The following is a 9,395-nucleotide window of genomic DNA, read 5'->3' as shown; positions in this document are numbered from 1 at the left end:
TTACGTGGGCATTTTGCACACTGACAGATGTTTAGGTCATTTTCCAAATGACCGGGCAGTTTGCAAAATGACCAATTCCTCAAAATAACCGTATATATATATATATATATATATATATATATATATATATATATATATATATATATATATATATATATATATATATATATATATATATATATATATATATATATATATATATATATACTTATAAATATATATATATATATATATATATATATATATATATATATATATATATATATAAGTACATATATATATATATATATATATATATATATATATATATATATATATATATATATATATATATATATATATATATATATATCATTCAACACGATGCATATTTACCACTTAATATGAAAATATTGATTTGAATATAGTAAAAGGGTATGAAACGTCAATATGTTCATTATAATCTTAATAATTTTATAATTGTTGAGGTTCCATTTCAAATTTTACATTTCTCTTGACTCAATTCAGCAATAAAGGATTTTTGTAATATTGCTATAACGACGGTTGGAATTTTGAAAAGACGTGGAAAACACTCTTATTTGTAATTTCAATATAACATGATATCTATTCAGAGTTTTCCACGTAACGAGGAGTTTGGGAGAAATCCTTTTTTTTTCTTGCATCCCTCGGTTTAAAAATCTCCCGCGATTTAAGGCGATGGAAAAAATGTCTCCTCGGCTTTTACTCCTGATGCCTGATGGTTGATCTTACTAGAATTAGTATGGACCGGCAGGGGTCACTTGCCTCAGTTAGATAGGCACTGCACATCACAAGGATCTGACTATCCTTTGATGTATTTAGCCAATGAGGCCTCTATGGATTTCCCCTGTCAATGGAAAGAGATAACAGAATGGACCTCAGTCCCAGACGTGGCGGAGTGCTAAGAATATTACGGTTTATAAATACTAGAGAAAAATTCAAAATTGGTAACTGGAATGTTAGAACCATGAATCAGATTTGGAAATTACACCAATTGGAGAGTGAATTTATGAAATATAGTTTAGGATATATATATATATATATATATATATATATATATATATATATATATATATATATATATATAGATATATATATATATATATATATATATATATATATATATATATATATATATATATATATAGATATATATATATATATATATATATATATATATATATATATATATATATATATATATATATATATATATATATATATATATATATATATATATATATACATATATATACATACATACACACACACACACATATATATATATATATATATATATATATATATATATATATATATATATATATATATATATATATATATATATATATATATGTTTATGGAGAACAGATGGAAATGGAAGAGAAGAAAAGGCATTAACTAGGTGGAGATCTGTAAATAGTAGATTGTTACTAGAAAAGTTGAAATCAAAGCAGTGCAATATGAGAATTATAGTTTGCTATGTATCAACAAATGATTCCGCTGAAGAAAGGAAAAAGGAATACTACGAAGAATTGCAGAGGGTAATAGATGAGATCCCAGATAGATATATGAAAATTGTGAATGGTGACTTCACTGCTAAAGTTATAAGGAATAACCAAGTGATAGAGAATATGGTGGGTGTCGAGGGTCCTGGTGAAGATGAAAATGAGAATGCTCAGCAAACAATCTTGTCATTGGAGGTACTTTTTTCAGCTACAAGGACATCCAGAAATATATTTGGACTTCAACATGTGACAATTACAAATATCAAATAGATCGCAGAGCAATTCACAAAGAGAGAAGGAGGACTCTGAGAAATATAAGAAGCCTCAGAGGTCAGATATTGGTAGTGATCACCAGCTCCTCATTGCCACACAGAAATTAAAACTGAAAGCACCCAACAGAAAGGGAGATAGAATACCTAGGTGATACAAATAAGCATTTAGAAGAAGTGCACAGAGAAACATTTGCAATTGAATGTAGAAATCGACTTGCAGGTCAAAAGAAAAGACAATGATGACAGGAGACAATATTTATACAGTAAAGCAGATAAGGCTCACAAAACTGTGAATTCAGGATGTCTATGGTGTAAGAATAGCTCAGAGAATTATTAATGGAATCTCGACTGAGGCAAAGAAGAAGAAGCATATACCCACGAAAAATAGAGATGGGTCTGTTATAACAACAGGAAATGAAGAAAGGCAACGTTGGATGGAACACTTTAGTGAGATTATAAATAGGAGATACGAGGGGAATAATTTGATTGCTCTACCTACTGCTGATGAAGACCTTGATGTGCCCATGAATGAATTCATTGTGTTTGAAGTCAAAGCTAACCTAAAAAACTAAACAGATGGAAAGCCCATGGATACGATGGAATAACTACCGACATGATGCTCGCTCAAAATGAAGTGACTCGTAGAAAACTTACAAGATTATTTTATAGAATGTGGCATGAAGAGGTGAAACCTGATGAATGGAAGTTAGGAGTGTTGGTGAAAATGGCAAAAAATGAGACCTGACTGAGTGCAATATTTACAGAGGTATAACACCTACGTCACTTGTTATGAAAAGATTGATGAAAAGCTGATAGATAAACAAGAAAAAATTTTGAAAAGGTACAAGTTGCATTAACCAAATTTTCATTTCAAGACATGCTCTACAGCAATGCATAAAATAAAGAAATATACTTTTGATGTCATTTGTGGATTGTGAAAAATCATTTGATAGTGTACACTAGCCAATTTTGTGGAGAGTTCTGTGTTATTATGGAATTCCTCTTAGATATGTGAATTTGATTAAATCTATTCATTAGCATAGCAAGTGCACAGTTAATGTTAATGGAGTCTTATCAAATGAATTTCCAGTGAACAGCGGAGTACTCCAAAGGAATGTGTTGTCACCTATGTTGTTTATCCTCCTCATGAATATTTTAATGCGTAGAACAGTTGGAAATGGTGGAGAAGGATTGGTAGCAGAACACTACAGGATTTGCAAAGCTTGCTTACCAGAATGCATAAAATATCACACAAGGTTGGGCTAAAGATAAATAGAAGGAAGACAGAGATGATGAGAATAGAATATGCAATGGAAGATGAAATATCATTGGAAGGAGGAAAGATTAATGAGGTAGACACATTTAAATATTTAGGTACTATGAACTCCAATACAGGGTCGTTAGAATCAGAGTTTAGTGAAAAAGCAAATCAGGAAATAGGTAAGATTCAGTAAACTTTGGAAATCAAATCACCTGAAATTACATTTAAAGATCAGAATATATATCAGTTTAGTGAGATTGGTGTTACTATATGGGCATGGGTCTTGGTATGACAATGAAACAATCTCCAATAGATTTAGTAAATATGAGAACAGAACCCTCAGTAGCATATTGGGAACTAAATGATCAGGCAGGATTAGAAATGAAACGATAAGAGAGACTACTCAAGTGCCATATGTGGATGGGATCATGATGAGGGATAGATGGAGATGATTTGGGCATGCTCTAAGCACTCTCTAAAAGAGATTAATTCACCAAACGTTTAGCTGGGCTCTGCAAGGCATTAGATTAGTTGGAAAACCTAAGCCTACAGGGGACTTGTCGTACCAGACTACAAGGCCGTTTTATTGTAGGTAGGAGAGAACAACACGTAGATGATGGAGGTGTATCTCTTTGGAGGAACACAAGTGGCCCCAGCATAACGAAGGCCAAAACAGGAGTAATATAATGGGTATATGCTGAAGGGGTTGGTGATGACGGTCTTGTGGATATTTTTAGGGTTCTTGGGCACCTGATAATGCTCCTTCAGCAGGTCGAGTGTGGATAACACCTTTGCCTTGTGCAAGCAGAATGTAACATCAGTAATGTTTGGGAGGGGTTAGTGATCCAGTTCTGTCTGTATGTTCAGATACTGTAATCCTCACAAGGGACCATTTCTTCTATTTCTGCATATGTTCTTTCAGTAATTGCCTAACAATATGGAGCCAGATGCCTGAATTTGGCAAACACTCGGTGCCCTGTAGACTTGATATGGTGATAAATACTGTGCATGGCGGGAACCGCGGTCGTTTGACATTGTTCTGGTTGGAAAACATCCAATTATGATGTGAGGAGGTGGATGTAGGCATCCATGGGTGCCCTGATGTGGAGTGCAAGGTCATAGCAGGTAGGTGGAAGAGTTGTCAATGAGTATTAGTCTTAGTTAACTAAACATCGATGTGTCAAATCAAACAGGAGGTGGAAATAGACGAGGATATTCACACAGAGTATTAGTAATGTTCTGTTAGAAACGAGAAAATTCCAACGGTATTTGGCACTCATTACCGATAATATGAGTGTCTCGTATCGGTGTGTGGGAATCTCAGATCCGTTGTTAGCTACCAGGCGGAGGTCAGTAGGCTTATAATGACTACATCATGCCCCAAAGAGTGACATTGCTGGAAGGGAATGGCAAGCACAGTGTCTACAAAAACTGCACATGTGTGTTACTGTTTCAGTAAATAATAATCTGGGAGTTTGTTCTAGGAATGTGTACCGTCTAATATATCCTATATATTTAACGCTGTATAAAACTTAGCCCTTTCCACTCCATGGGCTATCTGTCGTAGCCCTAGCAAAATACGTCGTCCTAATACTTAGGCTACCTCTGGTAGCCCACTGAAAAGATCTTATTTATTCATAAACTGTTTCTAATAATTAAAGTTATTCGCTGTTTCAATCGTTGTTTCGTTTGCTGTGGTTCTTCAAGATTAATATTCCTCGTTTTCTTAGTTGATCATATCCCCCCTTTTCCTCCAAGACGAGTTAGATTAATAAATAAAGGCAGACACTCACGATATCCATTTCTCAGTGTATTTGGCCTCGTTCAGCAGCAAGTACCGATTGTGATCGACTTTTCAAACACTTATCCTATATTATGGCTTCATCGAAAAAGTTTTAGCGAACTACGTTGGAAATTTTATAGTGTCTTGAAATGTGTCCTTCAGAAGATGATTTTGTAGCCATCGACGACAATGAGGAAAATTGCTGTTAGTTATAACGGGGTTTACATGGACATGGAAAATAATGCTTCATCCGATTCCGATTCTGAGCACGCTGGCAGTGACTTTGACGAGAGGCTCTTCGACTCTCCACGAGAATTGCTAGAAGTGAACGATGAAGAAGGTAGTGACAGTAATGATGAAGAAAAATGAATGGGAAGAATATAATGAAGACGTGCATAAACTAAAAGAATATCCTCATATGGGGAAACAACAGTTTTTCCCTCTAGAGCTGGGATGCGTACCCCGCTAGATTTGTTCCATTTATTTTTTTCCTTGGAGTTATTTAGATTGATTGCCGATGAAACATAATTATGCAAGGCAAAATATCAACGTAAAACGTCCTATTCAGCAATAATCTATTTGGCTAGACTGGAAAGACGTAACAGCAAAAGAAGTAATGGCTCATTCAAATTGGGTTGCTTCGGAAGATCTCTATCAGTGATGGTTTTAGTGCCAGAAAAGTTGATTCTGTGGAGGATTAATTTTTGTTTTATTTTTATTTATTTTTTGTTTGCCAAATCCTGAGAGAGAGAGAGAGAGAGAGAGAGAGAGAGAGAGAGAGAGAGAGAGAGAGAGAGAGAGAGAGAGAGAGAGAGAGAGGTAGTTAGTGTATCGATTGTTTGGTGTGAGAAAGACTGTTAGTTTAAATGAGATTGTTTGTTTATGATTTTAGTTAGGTTACGACAGTGGTGAATGTTTAGGAGAGAATGCTTTTTTTGATTGACTGCGTCCTGAGGCAGTTGTGTGAACGCTGGATTTATATATTTTTTCTTATCAGTGTTAGAAGTGATCATTTATTTTTGAGTAAGTACAGTTTTGTTTATCTTTGCTTGTCGTGATTGTGAATGATAGGAACAATTTATTATTTATCTTTGATTATAGTGTGATAGTTTATTTAGCTAGGAGTGTTCATAAGTGTTTTTCTTTTTTTATTTTGGCAGGCCGTGATTCCTCCTTTGGGGAGAAAATTTATTTGAATTTGATTGTTGACGACCTGGCTTGTTTAAGGAATTTAATACGACTGCTCTTGGGATTGATCGCTTGTTGATGACCTGGATTTCTTAATGAACCTGATTTGATTGTTCTTGTGCTATAAAACTATAACGATGATGATGATGATGATAGTGCTGATATTGACTGCCAATCAAGTGAGGCAGGTGTAGCAGATTGCCACAAAATTATCTGTCTGCCACCGATTGTTGCGTCTGCCAGAGTTTTGGCATTGGCCTAGTAGGACTGTTGGCCCTTGTGTGGACAAAGAGGTCCACACATAAACAAATATTGGGTTTGGTGTGCGGGTAATTTTAAGTTTGTTAGGGTTTTTATATGAATGGTGTTATGGTTTTTTTTTTTTTTTTTTGGTATATTTATTAAGTTAATGATTTGTTTTAAGTGAATTATTTTGGTTGTGGATGGTTTTAATGTTAAGCTTATTTTGAATGCAGAATTTTTTTGGTTTTAGTTTTAAGAAATATAGTTGTAATGTAATGTTTTGTTTTGTTTTGTTTTGTCCTTTGGTCTAAGAGTCCAGTTAATGATAAAGTAAGGGGAAAGTTTGTGTTGCAGAGACAGTTGTCTGGTAGAGTGATCCAGGGTGTGGGAGTTGTTGTAACATCCCGTCACAATTCCAGGGAATTCACAAAATCTGTGTTTAGCAGAAAACGATTCTTACAAATTTTCTGGGCCCTACATGTGTCTCCTCCGAGTGAATCTAATGACATTTTTGAAGGTCGGCGATCAAAAGTTCGTCAAGTGATAGATTACGTAATGCCTAGATTTCTTCCATATTATCACCCAGGAGCTAATTTGTCAGCCGATGAGTCCACTGTCCCATTCAAAGGTCGCATTGGATTCAAAATGTATAATCCAATGAAACCTACAAAATGGGGTCTAAAAGTGTTCGATATAGACTGCTCAATGACTGGATATGTTTTAGCGCTAATACCGTATTATGGCAAAGCAAGGACAGACATTCTTGGCAATGCTAACCATAAATTCAATACTAGAATCATACTGGAATTAGTGGATATGGTTATAAAATCAACGAAATCCAGTGGATACCACGTGTTCACTGATAGACTATATACCAATCTTCAGTTAGCTAAAGAGCTATTGCTGCGAAAAAATTCATCTGACCGGGACTATTCAAACAAATCGAGCAGGACTTCCAAATAATATAAAAAAAGACAAGATAAAACTCTCTCCTGGTAAACACGTGTCATTTTGCAAGAGTAATTGCTATCACGTTCTTAGTTGGCGTGATAAACGATATGTGACGATGCTTACAACGTTCCATTCATCATCAACTAAAACTGTCCGTCGTTTTGCAAAAAAAAAAGAAAAAAAAAATGTACTGGAAGAAATAACAAAGCCGAAAGTAATCAACGAATATACTGCAAATATGGGTGGTATTGATAGGGCTGATCACTACTCTTCTTCTTATGCCTTTATACAGAAGTCTATGAAATGGTGGAGAAAGCTATATTTTTTTGTTTTTGAAATATCTAGTGTCAACAGTTTTCTCCTGTACAAAATACACATGAACACCCAAAAAGAGAAAATACTAAACCATCGTAATTATAGGAAAGAGCTTTGTGAACAACTTGTTGCTGATCTCCGAGTAAGATTGGGAGGAAAAAGATCTCTTGTCAACAGACATGAAGTACCAGAAAGACTAAAGAATGATAAATGCCATATAATAAACTGTATACCAGACAATCTTCTAAGAGATTGTGCTGTTTGCGGCGATTGTTACGGGCCCGGTGGTCGTAAGAAAGCTGCTTATTGCTGTCTAACTTGTCTTGGTAACCCAGCGTTGCATCCCAAAAATTGTTTTATGTTATATCATAAAGTTAGATATTAATTTTTTTTTTAGAAAAAAAAAAAAAAAAAAAAAAAACATTCCAACTAAATATGTTTCAATTCTTCACTTTTCTAACAAGATAATTTTTTTGTTGTTGTCTAAATCTTGTATTGTAAATTGTTATTTTATTTTTCAAGATTTTTTTTTTAATTCTTATATTTAAATTGCATTTTTGTATATTTTATTGGAACAATTTCTCATAGGAGAACAATTTTATTTAATGTTATAACATAAAACTGAAATATGATGTTAAAAATATTTTATATTCCTTGTAAAAAATATCATAATGATATATAATGCCATGATTATTTAATTTTTTTTATAAGAGTATCAATTTATTCATTTCTATATCTTATATGATAAATTGTTCAAATGATTTTATCAACATTATTTTAATCATAAATATATTTTATTTCGTATCAAACTCTAAATAGTTTGTTTTTGTCAGGACTGATTAATAATTATATGTTCATATTATAATTGACTTTTTTTTCCACAAAATCCATGTACATTTCTTAAATAACATCATTAAATGAGTTGGTTAATATAAATTACAGTAAAATATACAAAATAGCTTTATGGAAATTTTCACATCACTGAAGAATATAGTGAGAATAAATGCATAAACAAGGTAAGAGATTTGGTTTATTAATACACACACATCAACTGACTAAACAAATAAGGGATAAACATAAAATCCTGTACTTTATTTCTCATCACAATTAAAATAAAAAGCATGAAAATACAAATAAGGCAGTTAGTAGTCTACTGCCGTAGGCTGTTCATTTCCAGGGAGAGAGAAGATAGTAATCTCTACTGGATATTTGGCCAAACAAGAAATAGGTCTCTACCGTAGGCCTATGAATCTATTTCCACAAAAATGAGTGTTATGTGTAAGAACCTACTGTTGTCCTTGTAAGAATATTATGAGTATGTCTGATTTTTATTTCTTGATAGAAAACACAATTTTAACAACAATTATAGCAATGTCAGATTTGACTATTGAAATAGTAAAATAGAATAATTACCGATAAATTTTATGGAATATAAAAGCGAAAGGAAGCAGGAGAGGAGAAGGATAAGTCACCCAGGGGAATGGTGGCTGTGATGATGGAATTGGTTGCCCTTTCAAGGTCAAAAGTAATAATCCCCATTGGAATGTGTGTGCAAATCCTATAAATGCCGATTCTTCCTACGGCGTTTTGTTTTACAAGTAAAGGCAGGTCTATTTGATGACGATGTCGTTTGTTTATCCGAAGTTTCATAGTCTCAACTCTAAGTTGTATACTACGTTAACGATTTAGGAAATATTATAAGGTACACATTCCTAGAAAGAACTGTCGGACTATCATTTACTGAAACACACACACACGCATATATATATATATATATATATATATATATATATATATATATATATATATATATATATATATATATATATATATATATATACCTGTTCATTACCACG

This window comes from Palaemon carinicauda, chromosome 17, assembly GCF_036898095.1.
Source record: "Palaemon carinicauda isolate YSFRI2023 chromosome 17, ASM3689809v2, whole genome shotgun sequence".
Lineage (NCBI taxonomy): Eukaryota > Metazoa > Arthropoda > Malacostraca > Decapoda > Palaemonidae > Palaemon > Palaemon carinicauda.
The sequence above is the reverse complement of the archived record's forward strand: the minus strand, read 5'-3'. Positions refer to the sequence as shown.